The 15848-nt window shown below is 36.6% G+C and overlaps 1 long non-coding RNA gene across 4 annotated transcripts in view; it reads left to right on the forward strand.

The window, feature by feature from the left end:
- Positions 1-15848, forward strand: part of LOC107053450 — a 258977-nt gene that overhangs the window by 78379 nt on the left and 164750 nt on the right. The gene's annotated exons all lie outside the window — the stretch shown is intronic.

Raw genomic sequence — 15848 nt, forward strand, 5'->3', positions numbered from 1 at the left:
AGTATCTTCATTTACTGTGAATTCCAGGATACAAATTGTAGGGCTTAATTCATAGCATTTCAAAGAAATTGTAAGCTGTAAAGAATTGTACCTGATTTCAAAAATCTGTTATACTCCAGATCCAGATATTGCATGTTACAACTTTCGTTAGCAAATTTAAAGAACAATACCCCACACACCTTGATTTTTTAAGTTTCATGACAGTATTTGTTGTATAAGTATCAAATTTATGGCATAGACATAAGAACATGAAAAGGCTGTAGCACAAAGTTAAAAGCCAAGGAAGTGGGCAGGTGGAAAGATTACTGAACAAAGGTAGTTTGTTTTGCACAAGAGTAGAGAAAGGCAGGGAAACTGTTCACCCTCTTGACAGTATGTTCTCACTGATAGAGCAATCTCAACAACAGAACAAACACACCAAAACTACTGAACAATAGATTCTGTAGGTGCTGTAAAGGACTCGGCCTAATGACCATAGAGCCAGCTGTATTGGCATAGATAGGAAGTTATACTTCAAGAAAAATGAACAGAAAGTAAAAAACATTCCTTAAGCTGAGCAAAACACAGAACTTCCCAGAGAACCCTTGCTTTTTGGTTGTCTTTCAGGTCCCATTCTCTATCTTTTATTGTTCTGGCCTTAGCCTGCACAGCAGGGATGGAGAATGAAGTTCAGTAGCTGAAAGTTAACAGCCAGAAGCAATTTCAATTGATTTTTCCTTCTCCTTGCAATATTCCACTGTAAGCATTTCCAGGGCACAATACTAATTGCCCTTTACTTTGGCACCTCTGGATTAAAGGCATTATATAATTGCCGTTTCTTCATCACTAATACAATAATAGTGTGATGAATTTCGCAGTCAAACATTACTTGGCTCTGACTACAGGAAGGAAAAGAGTTATTCCTGTTTGAAATTGAAATGATGTTCTCTAATTTCATCCGAAAGTATGAAATGATATTGTTTGATGGGACAGCAGCAATACTTAAAGCTTCTCCAGGTGCACTGCCATTAGACTGGGCAGGACTTCCAGTCTTTCAGTCATTGTGAGGCTTGGAAATAGAGCTAGCAGAAAAACAGGTATCATTAGGTAATTCTAAGTTAGACTTCAAGAGTTCTATTTTTTGTTATTGAATCTAGTGTGAATACTTTCTGTCTATGTGTTTTTTTTTACGGTGATGAAGAGCTCCTAGCAGTGCATACAAATATTTGGACTGCAGGAAACTCAAGAGAGCTGAGTTCAAATTGTGCAGAAATCTCATCTCTCCTTGGGGCACGCCAAAGCGATCTGTCTTGCCCAACTCATACTTGTCATGGAGTTACGTGATTACAGATGGCAAAGCAGGGGTATTTGTGCAAAGATCTTGCAGCGGTCTCCATCCACACAGCAAGAAGATGAATCCTTGGTGAGCCTTAGGAAAGTTTTCACCTAGACTTTACCACTGAAATTTATCCTAGAGGCAGCTCAGGGAGTGTACCAGCAAGTGTGTGATGGAGCTGGTGTATTCAGCCACTTCTGTCTGGAACTGAAGACCTAAAAACTGTTTTGTTTCAACCCACACCTACAGCATGGCTGCGAATGGTAGTGGCCAGCTGGTCTTAGTTCAAATAGGAAGTCATACACAGTAGAATTTATTTTTCTGTTTATTATTGTCTTTTCCCAGTGCAGAATTATCAGTCTCGCTCGCACTTGAGCAAGATGATTTCTGGACCCTTTATATAAAGTTGCAGTGTTATGGAAAATAGATGCGTTGCCCACTCTGCAGAGGTGGCAGGATAATTTGTCAATTAGACTGAAACAGTTACAGAATGACATTTATGTTTATGCTATTTCTGAAGACTCATTAATTAGATCTGAGTTCATGCATATATCTGCTGAGGCAAAGGATATTAACTATCCCATGTGTAGATGTTGGAATGAGATGAAATGCAGTTTGTATTAGACTGTATTCAATGGGGAATCCTAAGTTTTACAGTCAAAACATGTCTGAGAAGGATTTTTTCTTATTTTTAATCTTGTATTTGAAAATGAATTTAGTGCTAGTCTGCCAGCCTTAGGTACAAAAGCTCTCTGTTTATCTCCTGAATGGGTATTACTTGGCTTGACAGCTTGCTGGTTTCAGCCCTTGCCAATATGCCTCAGTCTCAGTGAGAGGAGAAGAGATCACATCTGGTCACTGGGAGGATGAAGGACATGTTCAAAGCTGTTCTGTCTCTGGTTTCTGGGTTATTTTGTCCAGGTTTGTGTGGTCTTATACTGAAAGTACACGTAATGTGGCCAAAGAACAGAAAACTCCTTGCTTAATATCATCAATTGTGAGTACGGGTTATCCCTTAAAGCATTTATGCAAATGAACATGGTCAGCCTACTTCCTGTTTCCAATTGGAAAGAATCAGAGCTTTTCTGTCTCACTCCAAAAGCAAGACTGAGTGGGGATTTCTTGAACCAGGAATGCTCAATCTGCTACTTTTTCTTGCATGAATTTCTCCTGCTTTAGAGAGGGAAGAGGAAATACTTCTTCCGTTACATTTTAGAAAAACAAAACAACAACAAAAAGAAAAAACTACCATGATGCACTAAATATGAACACTTCATATTTCTTCAAGGTTTACATTTCATTTTGTATGTTTTCTACAAATTTCTGTTTATTATTAATTAAGTTAAAATTACACAGCTCTGATTTGTAAAAAGACAACTAAAGTTAAGACAAATTCAAAGACAGGAGTACAGAAATTGAATGGGCTCCTTGGCAGCCAGACTTTTTAAGGGCTAGTTACTTTATTCCTGATCCTTCAGTCTGACACTTAAAGAGACTTTCCTCATGTTTGTTTTAAAGCTGGCTTGTCATGCTTTGTTCCCTGAGTACCTCACTCTAAGTGATTTTGCCGTATTTACCCACATGCTTAAAGAAATTGTAAAAGGTAAAATATGTAGAAGGATTTTCAAAAGCAGCCTTCTCAGTAAATAGCACAGAAAAAAAAAATGGAACATCTTAAAGAATATTGAAATGTATTCCCAGCAAGACATTAGGAAATCCAAAAGTAAATAATCAGTTTATGTATACTGCTACAACTTTATGTCAGGAACAAGGCAATACTATGAAATTAAAACCAACTCAGGAGCTTTCTACAGCTTTGAACGATTCACAGTTAGCCACAAAGGTTGAATATCAGAAGAATACCATAAATGCTGGCATTTTTATGCCATATCATGTATGGCATTTTTAATTGGAATAGTGAACAATTCTTAATCTCTGTGTACAGGTTCTCTGGTGCCAAAGAAAAGAAAGTCAGTGTGACCAGTTCTGTTGCTTGAAATCACTCTGTAAAGCACTCGCCAGGTTATTAAACTCTTTCTTTACCACCTGTATTATACAGACCGTCATTATCTACCTCTTATTCATTTGCTGAGGTTGAAATTTATGGTTCTGGACTTCAGAAACCGTAGTAAGCCTTCTGAGAACTGGTACTGTAAAAGAGCAGTATGTATTAACAAACCTGATGTATTTATCCTTGTATATACTGGCTAAATCTGCATGATTTTCATACTCAGCCTTAAAATTTGGTTTGGAAATGTATGATGACTGAAGGGGAGTAATTACTGATTTCATTAGCATTACATCTCCTAAAACGTCTCAGGAGCACGGGGAGGCTAAGGCACTCTTGCCAATTCATGCCGGGATGTCAAGGAGTGTTGCTGTACGTCTGTGGATTGCTGTAGAGAAAGATAAGGCTTTAAAAGATTAAACTTTTATAATCAATATTTCATATCAGTCTCACACATTCTCTTCTCCTCCAGTCTCTGTTTCTGGCCTTCTTTGTTTCCTCCTTTTAATTTCTGTTGGTTTTCTTTTATTTTTTATCATCTGGTAATGTGAGATGTTTTTTTTTTTTACTTAGTGCTTGAAATACTGCTTCAGGGTAACCTTATGACCTTTCCTTACAAAGAATCTGTGAGGCTGACATGCATTCTGGGAAGATGTGCGTATCACAGAAGAAATTCTTATAAGGTTATGTAAGAGGGTGCATGAAAACTGGGGCAGGGATGTCAGAGCTCTGCAGTACAACTGAAATGGGAGCCTGATATGTAGAAATGCATTTACACAGCACTGCAGCAGAACTCAATGTTGTTATGGAGAAAAATGCATAATTTGGAAAGGGAATATGGACTAATAGCTGCTTTCATCTAACTCATACTTGCAATCCAGTCTCTCAGCTTACCTTTTTCCAATTCAGTTATGTTCAACAAAATCAAAAGTAGCTTTGTCTTTGGTTGTTCTGACAGATCTTATCTATAATCACAGCTGAATAGATCATTAAAATTTAGTTATTCTTCTACTGTTGACAGTGGTGTAGCATGGTAGCTGATAGAAGGATTTTTCTTCTCCTTTTCACTTCTCTAATCCAGGTAACATTCCCCATCAGGTATGAGAAGCATTTTCTTTCAGAGATCAGAGTTCCTTCTCCTGCTTTTTTTCCTCATTTGTCACCTTATTGGTCATAATTTGACTGAGATTAAGAATCCAGAAACAGGTGCTTGTTTATATCACCTGTTGCAACTACACTGATAAAGATTAATATCCTTTTTAACTACTTATGTATTTTTTGTGTTGTTTTTTGGGTTTTGTTTTGTTTTGTTTTTTGTTTTTTTTTTTTTTTAGTAAATGATTGTATACAATCTTTTGTGTTTAAATAGGCAGACGTATAAATAGTGGAGCATGGTTTAGTAGCTAATCCAAAACAGTTACTGCATGATACACGTGTTCTCAGAAAAATGTCCTGGCAAGTTCCTTTACATTAGAATTTTTTTTCTTACATTCACCTTACAACCCTAATTTTTACCTTTAGTGAAGAATTGGATGTATTTCTATGTATTCCATATATATAGGTCAACATATCACATACTTCTATCATTAACCTAGTTTTCCAGAAATCTCAGATCAGCAGCTTTTGGGCTTTTCACTTTATAGTGTAAGAATGGCATTTTTTTCTGTCTCGCATGCATCTGAGACTCTCTCTCTGAAATTTAGCTGTGATTAGAACACTTATTATTCAGTATAGCCTGGTTTTGGTATTAGGTTTTTTGTTTTTCTTTTTTCTTTTTTCTTTTTTTTCCTAGAGCATTAATATGAATTATGCTATTACTATTCTACTTTTGAATTTTATTTCTTTATCTGATAATCACAATCTATACTATCTTTTCTAAAGGGAGCAAGGGTGCAGGGGCAGAAAAAGCGAATGATTTCATACACTACACTGAAATAAGTGACAGTTGAATGTAAAAGATGCAAAAACACAATAGCTGTTGAACAGAATTTCTGAACTTCCTTTCGTGTATGAACTGTGTCAAGTAAGGAGGATGGTACAAGGCAGTGCAAATTACACAGGTCTTGTTCTTAAACCTGTAATAAATGTATTTATTGGTAAGCTGTGTCCTCCTTAGAGGATCAGGATTGTGTAAAAGCACTATGAGGCAGAATATAGGCTATTGTGATATTACTGCTGTTCAGGAGGCACAATTTAAAGTGTATCACTAATTAGTACCATGAAGTTTGTTAAAATTTAGAGAAACCATAGCAGATAACTGTGTTATTAAAGAATGATGAAACATAATGGCATGTTGTGAAAAAATATCCTTCTTACTGTCAGAGGAAAGACATTAAACTACAAGCTGTAGCAGATCTGGTTTACAGGTAGTTGTTTATGTTCCATGGAATTTAGATCTTTTACTGTGCTTATCTCATGTGCTCATCCTTATCACGAGTACTGTCTTCACTAGGGCTTACCTTCCATTCCTATCAAAGACATCAGTGTGGATCAAGGAAGATCAGGCAGAAAGTTGTGTCGGTTGGTACTGCAGCTGCTCTCACTTACAAGTCCCAAGGTTCTTTCGTGTCCTCCAGCATTTATCTCCATGCATCTCCCACTTCCAGGACCCTTTTTCCAGCCAGAGACTACTTTCCTCATTCAAAAAATGCTGTTTTTTGGGAACCCCATCTGAACTGTCTAGGCACAGAACTACAAGTATTGTTTTTTCTTTCATGTCACTATTAATTTGAGGATTCACAATGTACCACTTCCAGCTGTTATAAAAACATACAACCCTCTTGTATCAGTTACATCTACTGGGTTATAGACATCTCCTAGAGAGTTTGAACATTCATTTTTGGCTGCTTGCCCCCATGTGTGTGCAACATGTTATCTGTGGCCTGCAATTTACATATTTTTCTCCTACAACATGCACCAACTCATGAAATATTCAGATGGTGTCACTGTATTATAACAGTGTATGAAGTGTTATTCGTTGCCTGAAATACTAAAAAGTAGATCTAGTCAGAAGTTAGAAGAGTATTAGAATAGAATATTATGCATCGGCTAGAGGAGCTTTAGATGTTTGTGGATTAAATCTCCTTCCAGGTAGAGTAGAATAGTACTTATAAATTTTCTGGGCAAAAAAAGTCCAGGCAGAAAATGTTCTGCATCTGATCTTCAGGAAGTTATCACCACAGTATAGTGACAACAGTAATAGCAGAAGCTAAACATATAGATCCTTCCTCATACAATGAAAATGCTCCTGTGGGAGATCATACATAAGGTCAGATCATGCTTTGTTTAGTTCTTTCAGCTGAGATGACTGAAATGTAAAGTCAGAAAGGACTGAGTCCAGATAACTGGGAAGATGGATTATGTGCATGAAGGATAAGGATAAAAATATTATTTGGAATGAAAAGATAAGTGTCAAAGACTAAGGTATAAAAATCTTCACTTATATAGATGTATTTTCAACAAAGCAGAAGGTGATTATAACATATTTGATGTATAATTAAGTGACTTTTCACAGCACAAAATAAACATCAGTAGAGAGCCTGAGATACAGTGTATTGAAGTAAGGGTAGCAGGCAGTCAAGAAGAAATTACATACTGCCCCAAAAAAGAGCAAAGCCAGAATAGTCCTGACTCCACATGACCCACTTTGCTGAAACTTCCAATATCAAGTGACTTTTGGAACAGCAAGTGAGAAATTTCCCCCCATAAAAGTAAACAGGCAAACAAAATCTAAGAGCCCACTGTTTTCATTGTTTCGTTTTCTACTGTTATTTAGATAAGCAAGAACAGATTTCATTATTTTGGGAGAAGGGAGACTTCCACTTGAATGCTTGAATGATACAAAACTGTTTGATTTATTTTTCCTACTCTATTTCCTCTAACATTATTTATTTTTCCTAAAATTAATTCTTTCCCTTTTAGTGTTTTCCCTTCATCTTCTATGACTTTGACTCCTCTTACCACTGTTGCCTCTTTCATTCTCTTAATTCCTAATGTACTTTCTTCTGTTTGTGTAGTTATCTTGTTTTTACAACTGATTTTCTATTCCTTGTTTTTCTCTCATCATACTAATCAACGTTTTAAAATTATTTTATCTTTCTTTATCTGTCTTGTTTTCTGGTTTTTCACCCTCTACTTCCCTCTCTCTAATCGCTGGTATTCATATCACGCATTTTCTAACAAATTCTCATTTTTTGATATATCACCACTTTCTTCTTTCTTAATCCTATCCTGTCATTTTATTGTTGACTGAGATTCACTTTTAGCTCACTTACCATCATCATGAAGTGATTTGCCCAAGGGCTTGAATTCACAGAAAGTGCTATCCAAGGCAGAAAAATTGTTATTGTAATAGCACATTCTAGCCCAGCAAATCTTCCTAATTCTCTAAATTTCATATATTAATGTTTGCTGTAAGAATATGCTTCTGCACATTATCTCTGCAGAGCCAATACTGGTAACAGTAAGTAAAATCTTCTTCTACTATGGGAAATAGTTCTGAAAGTACTGGATTCACACTGATTAGACAAACCTCACTGTAAGCTCTGATGTGAAGGGGAGCTAGCTGTGTTGCTGAATCTGTTTGAAACTGCTCTATTTTAGCCAATTATGCACTTTACTGGCCCGTAGTAATGGAGGGAATGAAGGAAGGACCTTACTATGACTCTAATTCAGATTGGCTTGGTGAAGGAAGGCAGATAATTACTCTTTCAGCTGCAGAATGAGTACATCTGGAGTCAAAGAAGCATGATAAACACAGAAGTCTATGGTGGTGTTTTTACACTTTCACCACAGTGAATAATTTAATTACTACTGCACTCTTTCTTCACAGAGTGTCTGTTTCTGATTTCTGAAGTGCTGTTTCTGCTGCTGTAGCTAGAATTGAAGAACAGGTTGTTCCATGGGCCATTAGAGGGAGGCTGTGATATTGGGCCTGAGACCTGCTGAGAGAGTGGATCTTTTGAAATGCATACATTAGTAAAATACAGCTAGAACCAGAGAAGCACAAATTAATTTCTGTGGCTCTCCTAACAACACTCCAGATCATAAAAGAATTTACAAAGTTCATGATAAAGATGACTAGTAGAATGACAGAACAGTAGAGAAGGTGAAAAACCTCCAATAATTTCTGAGAGGAATATCTCATGCAGGGAAACAAAACTGTTGTGGGATGCATATTTTAAATTAACCCAAAGGAGATGAAAAGATTTTAATTTCTTATGAGAACTGCCAATGGATCCCTGCAGAACTATGTTCTGCTTGTGGACAGCTCTGATAGAACACTGTCCTTTTCCATAGTCAATAACACGAACAGAATGTTTTTTATTTTTCCAGAGAAAGGCTGTAGTTCCAGTCCCTGGGCCCTGTCTGAAAGGGTCCTATAGGTAAATCACAGCAGATCTGATTCTGGACAATTCAGCCTCGTTGCTCATGCTAAGTACAACTTTACATTAGCCTGTATATGCATGGCACTGTACACGTACACAAACGGTCCAAAGTCTCTAGCATGCTTGGAGTGGCCTGGTAGAAATACCTCAAAAGGCAGCACAGCATAAACTGAATAACAAATAGAACGAGTATCTGGCTGGTGGTATTGCCAATGTCTAGTGGCAAGTACTGGTTTTATACTTTCTGTATATAGATCTTTTTTAGACTTCATGTATATAGAGTTTAGACTTTATGTATGTATAAGCTAACAAATGTATAAAACTTGCTCAACTCTTAGCAGTCAGGAAATAAAAAAGAAAACCTGGGGCAACATTTTCCCTCCTAATTATGAAAATGTTGCAATTCCCACTCCTTTAGAAATGCATGACACACTGGGAATGACATAGTAGTAACAGTATCATAGTTAGAAAAATCCTTGAAGTAGCTATAGCTCTCCAAGTATCCTTCAGCCTTGTAAGAGCCAAATAGTAAAGTGAATAACTTGTAATATTTCAACATTTCACATCCGGTTTCTGTTCTGCATTGGATTATGCTGAGCTGGATCTGCTGTGAGTTGAAGGTTAAGTAAGGATATCTGCTATTCATCTACCTTGCCTGATGAGCAAGGTAGCTTGTCAGCTGCAAACCTCCAGGTGTGAAATCACCTCTAAAAGAGACTCCATGAATGCCCATTGCTGGCTGCTTACACAGAATATGGCAAAGTTTTTTAGGAACAGAATAATTTTCTTTTATTAGTTAGGATGCCCTCATTACATGTATATCTATTCTTGTTCTGTTTATTTTTTATTTGGAGTAACAGCAATAGGCTGTGTTTATTTGCAATATTTCCTTTTATTTTTGAATGTTGTATCTTGCTGTTTTTGTTTTCGACGTCTTGATAGTAGTTTTTTATTGTTTAGAGTTTGGACATCTCTAAATGTTTTCATAAATTGGTAAAATAAATTATCTTCCTGGTCTGAACTTCATTTTTGTGGACACAAATAACCTTGGCACAAGGTGTTCCAAGGTTTATTGATTACTGTAGCTGTGCCTCGGGCCATCAGCAACTTCAAGCCAATTATTAATGCCCTGCATGTCAACAATTATTGGAAAAGCAATGAATGCATTTGCTGTGCTCTCCAAAGCAGCAGCTAACTAAATTACAAAGTCAGGGGAGCAAGTTCTAGGTGGGAAAGTTACCTTTCTGGGCCAGGTGAAGGGAGAGGTGTCTTGGACTTTCACCTGAAAGGTTAAACCACAGTACAGTTCAGTGTAGCAAGTAGTTCCATGAGCCACAGAGCTAATGGAGGTTGATTTCTTGCAAGTGTGTATGCAGTGTTTCTTTAAACATGCTGTAATGATATATTTAGTTGTATTCCCTCAGCAATTCTACATCCCCTTCCTCTTCACATGGGATAACAACAGCATGTGCTGTTGATGCATTAGATGTGTACGCTATTGGACTGCTGCTGCAGGAACCTGTCTGATTCTCTTTCCTATCTATATTCAGCCATATTCTGGTAAATATTCTCTGTTCACTAATTTCATCCTAAAAGACGATATGAGAAAATGAATAACTCAATGATCAGTTGAATACACAGAACAATTGTGTGAAGTGAAATTTCTTGGAAAGGCATGTCAAAAGAAAAAAAAAAAACTCATGTAATTGCTGGAGACACCTATCTATGGTCCTGTCAAAGTCAGAAATAAAAACAAGGAAGTTGATTGTTTGTAAATGGCAGAAATTGGCAAACAAACAGCTTAATGTTTTGAATGAGGAGAAAAACAATCAGCAGGCATTGTTATGGCTCTGCTGAACTTTGTGGCTGTGATATGGGAGCAAAAGCAGCTCTAGAGTACTACTCATTGTGTGCCTGTTCCACGTACAGCCTGTTATTTCTCTGTTGGTATTCTTCAGACATTACAGTGCAAATAGCAGCAATAGGCTCTCTAGTTCAGAGGTTACAATTCCCTGCAAGCTGCTGCTGAAGAGATAAGAGTATAAGTAAGGGGAGTGAAAGTGTAGCGGCAAGACCCCCCAGACCTGTTTTCCCTGGAGGACCGCTTGTCTGGATGGTGTGCTTCCACTGCTCAAATTCTTTGAAACAAAAATGGCGCACATCATTTAGGCATGCTAGGACTGTCCACAGACACAACATGATTTGCATACAAAATTTTGCTCAGGCTTATAACACTCCACTAGTGATCAGAGATCATCTTAGAGATGCTCACAGCCACCCAGATCAACTGAAGTTGTGGTACTGGAATATATGGTCCAGATACCTACAGAAGAAACAATAGAATCATTAAAATGGGTGATCTAACTTATCACTCTGGGAGCATCGTTTGCTCTTTATCACCTGAGAGGGAGTACAAATGTTTACAGAGTTTGGAAAGGGGAAAAGTAACCTGCCATGTGCATCTGTGGGAAAACACATGCCATTGTCTTTATTAGTGTGACGTTTTAAGCATATGAAATTTAATTGTCATTTCAGTAACTCTAGGGCAAATTAGACAGTCTAAGCCGCTGCTCAATGCTTCCTAGGTTCTATACACAACTGTTAATTCCTAGATTAATTTATGAAAATTCCTGTGCTTTCTCCTGTTCCTGGCTATATATGGATGTCCAAAGCTTGCACTGTCTCCTTGTACTTATCTGTGTGATGACCAGTAAAAGTTGCAGTCCCTGCTGTCTCTTGGGAAACAGTCTTTTCAGCCTCAATGTGAATGGAGAGGAGAGAGCAAGAAATTGGCTATAGTTTCTATGTTTTCTATCAAATGTAAATTGAGAAAAAAGAAAATTCAGAAATCAAACTACACTATACATGTGCAAGCAACATTGAGACTTCCTGGAAAAGGCAGGTTTGCTATACATGTATTATGTAGTTAGATTCCTTGATTGTCCTGAAATCACAGATGGGCAGTGTTGTTATGTCTTAAAACCATGAGGTTTCTGGGTACCAGTATACCCTTGTGCAGAGTTTAGACAGTCTCAGGTACAGTGCACCTGAGCATGCTCTTTGCCACTCTCATTCAGACACCTAGGAGAAAACTGCAGCAAATAGCTCTTATTTGATGTACTACTTGCCTGCACTAAGACAGTTAACTATTATAGGATTGTGAACTTACTTCCCTCTCATTAATTAACGGAAATGCAAATGAAAGACTACATTGCAAGCAAGAGTCTATTCTTAGTCTGTGCTTTAAAACTATCCCGAGGGTAATAAAATAAAAAGGTCTGAGCAGAGCACATTCGCTCCAAAAGCAACTTGAAGGTGTAGAGTGTGAGTGGAGATAAGAGGAACAGAAGTAGCTGCCTTAAGTGATTTTGTTCTCAGGTACAAAACTAAAACTCTGTTCCTGCCTCAAAAATCATTTTCACAGACTGAGGAAGTTCTTAACTATTTGGTTTTAGGAAACCAGACATTGTTCCCCTAGTGCCTATTGAAGAGACAGCATGATTCTCTCTTCTTCAAAGTTGTATTGTATGGGTTTGGGGGGACGTCGTTGATAATTTAAGGAAAATTTTGCTATCATTTTCATTCAGTCTTTTATAGCAGTGTTTACAACAGCCTCTGTAGAAGTATTTTTTTCCTTTATGATTTCTGTTGAATGTGCATTTGACTAATTGTAGAAGAACTGTCTCATATGCAGACATCTATCCTGAAGATACAAGGGAAAAATAGTAGCCTAGGAGGAAAGAAACATGTAGTCAGTGGCCTCCCAGAGTTATGAAGTTGGAGGAGAAGAAAGAATCTTTCCTCATACTTGGCAAACTAGGCACTGCATACTCCACTAAATTACAGATCAGATATTGCATCTCAGTGTTCATGGTACATAATGAATGGGATTTATTGGGATGGTGAAAACCCTCTGCTAATTATGCTTACAGGGATAGTATGTAGGTAGCCTACATGTGTAGCCTTACTACATGTTATTGTTATACTGGTTGACAGCAGTACATCCAAAACATTTGTAAGATGGTTTGGGTGGGTACAGAGACTTTACCAAGATAACTTCAGTAGAAACTGTTATTACATATAAGGCATTTTATTTGTCTAAGTCAGTTTCTTCACTAAGGCATTGAGTAAAGAATAATGATAACAGTAGACATGTTTTTCATTTTTACCCTGATCCTGAATCATGTTTTGCCTAGAAGTTGTGCCTATTTAAGAATGGATATAGTACATGTCACTGTTCGATTTGTTCACAGCTGTTTATTTCTCATTGTTTCAAGCTCATAAACATCTCTCAGTTTTTTTAATCTTTTTATTATTTTTTATGAGTGCTTTGTCTGACAGTATGTATACATGCATACACTCGGCTCTTTTTCACTGTGTGCAGCCAGCACTTGGCAAATGGTAGCAGAAGGTACGTTGTAGTTGCACTTAGTGGAGATTTTCTCACAGGTTAAATGGTGAGAACTTCTGAGTTTCTCAGTAAGAGAATTTTGTCTAGCAGGTCTGCCTGCCAGTATTATAACAATCACGATACAACATTATGTCTAATTGCAGCATTAATAGCATCCTCTATAATTTACTGTGCATTAAACAGAGAATTTACCTTCATAAACTTATAAGCAGTTATTCTCTCTTGCCTCACCGTTTTTCATAAATTATAGGAAAAAATATAGTCAAGGCCCCAAATTACTCCACATCAATTGCTATTTTAAAAATTCTGATATTTGTATGTTTTTTATCAGAATTCTGAGATCTTTATGCTATAAACCTGGACTCTTTGAGTGTCATCAGTATGATTAAATCATACCTCCAGGTTTCTTACGGAAGAAATTTGTGATTGCAAACTTGGAAGAACAGACTTTTAAACTGTGATCCCAATTTATTTCAGAGTCTGCCAAGAGGAGAAAGAATGGCTATAAGAAATGTAAACTTACTCATGCATCCCATTGTGATGTTAAACCATGGATTAGAATGGTTTGGGTTTTACAAATCCCAGGCAGCAAAGTAGTTTTCGTCAGATAATATAGAGTCATGAACATTGAAAACTTTTATAGGATTTAAGCTAAACTAATTTAAAGTAAAGCATATTTAGCAGTTTAAACAAACTGTAAACAAGAAAATAGTTTCCAGAATTTCTGAGAGTCTTAACATGATCCCCATCATTATTTATCTTCATTATATATTTCTCTCTTTCCTCCTGTCTTTTCCTAATCTTTCTTCAAAGCAAACATCTCAGTAGTTTGGCAATGTGAGAAAGCTCCAAATCTGCAGTATGTTGTTATCCCAACTATCAGTGAAGTACGTGGGCTGTAGACTTCTGTCATCATTTTTCTTTGAGCTATTCAACTTGTGTGACCAACTAAATATTATTTGGGCAAAAAAAAAAACCTCACTGTAGAAATAAATAATGAAATATTGATAAAGCCAAAGAAAGCTTTGCATTCTGTTTTGAATATATTTGTTCATGGACCCACTTCTCATGGTAGCATTTTTTTGTTTGTTTGTTTTGTTTTGTTTGTGGTGGTGGTTTTTTTTTTTTTGTCTGTTTGTTTTTAGTAAATATTTTCTAAAGGTTTCATTCCATTTTGCATCTCTGACAAATACAGCATTCTTCTCTGTCACCATGTTTTATATCAAGACATCAACTGGATTCGTTCCTTTCCCAAAGACCTTCAGGCTGAACAAATCTGGATCCTTGAGACAGTATTCACAAAATGTGTGCTCCAATCCCTTGACCAGTTTGTTGGTCTTCCTCTGAACTTTCTGTCTTGTTTATCAGCCTGTTCTCGGGGGGCCCAAACCATACACATTACTACACTGGAAGCTTTAAAGATGCTGGGTAAAGGTGATTAATCATTTCCAAGCAAGTGTAGGAACAAACCAGGTATACAAAGATACAGAGAGATGCTCTGTCAGCACCCAGCAGCCTGCACCCTAGGAATTTTCTTAGCTGGAGGGTAAATCCACATAAATTTTAATAGTCCTCACTAGAGCTTTCTGCTGTAAGTTTGCCTAACACCTGTTTCCTGTTTGAAACTTCTTATAATTCAGCATTTAAACTATCCTGTACCTGTTGCTCCATGGTTTAATTCTGTGTTAGTGAAAAGTATATCCTTTTCCTTGATACAATCTGCCACCAGATAATTTCATTTGGTGTCATCTTGTTCTTTTATTGTGAAAAACTGTGATGAACCATTATCCAATTATTTTTCTATGGCATTGTTTTTCACATTCAGAAAAAGAGTATTTTCTAAGAACTCTTGTCTAGTTATTTTCTTTCATGTGTGAGCTATCCCTTATCACTGATCATTCTTTCCCTTCTTCACATACTTTCTTGTTTCACTTGTACCATTCCTGACTGGAGAGGACAGAAATAACAAATCATTTAGAAATACATCTTTGCATGTGTTCATAAGAAGACTCTTTCTATTTTCTGTCTTTTTCTTTTTTTTTTTTTTTTTCCCTGGAATATCCTAATGTTTGTCTTTTTTACTTCTGCTGAGCATGAAACCAATATTTGCAGTGTACTATTTGCAGGAACACTGATACTTTTCTTAGAGTAGGGCAAAATCTAATTCAGAATATATATTGTATATACAGAATATAATCATAAATGTATGATCAATATTTTTCCCCATGTTTGCCTTACATTTTATTCATTATATTTAATTTAGTCTATGATTATGTGGTCCATTCACTCAGTATTGTCATATCCTTTCTTTCATTCTTCACACTCAGTTTTGTTTTTAACTACATAATCTGACACCAACAGATTTTATCAGTGTGTCATTCAGTCCATTCCCAGATAATTTTCAAACAAGTGAAAACAGGTCTCAATACAGATCCCTAGAGGATCTAAATAAGTTCCTTTCACTGTTTAGAAATGCAAAGAAAATGTTGCTCTTGTATTTCTGACCTGCGGGAATTCATGAAATGCTACAGTCAAACAATCTGTATGAAGGTTAATTAAGAAGCCATACGTTACGCTTCTTGTAACATATGTTACAAATACTTACGCATCATGTGAGATTTGTTTGTCCTGAGAACAAGGAAAAAAAAAAAAAGCCGTCTTTATACTTAAAGTGGGAAGAATCACAGATCACTGTTTTGCAGACAGACAAAGAAGCCAAAATTCTAG

Source organism: Gallus gallus, chromosome 5 (assembly GCF_016699485.2).
Source record: "Gallus gallus isolate bGalGal1 chromosome 5, bGalGal1.mat.broiler.GRCg7b, whole genome shotgun sequence".
NCBI classification, from domain to species: Eukaryota; Metazoa; Chordata; class Aves; order Galliformes; family Phasianidae; genus Gallus; species Gallus gallus.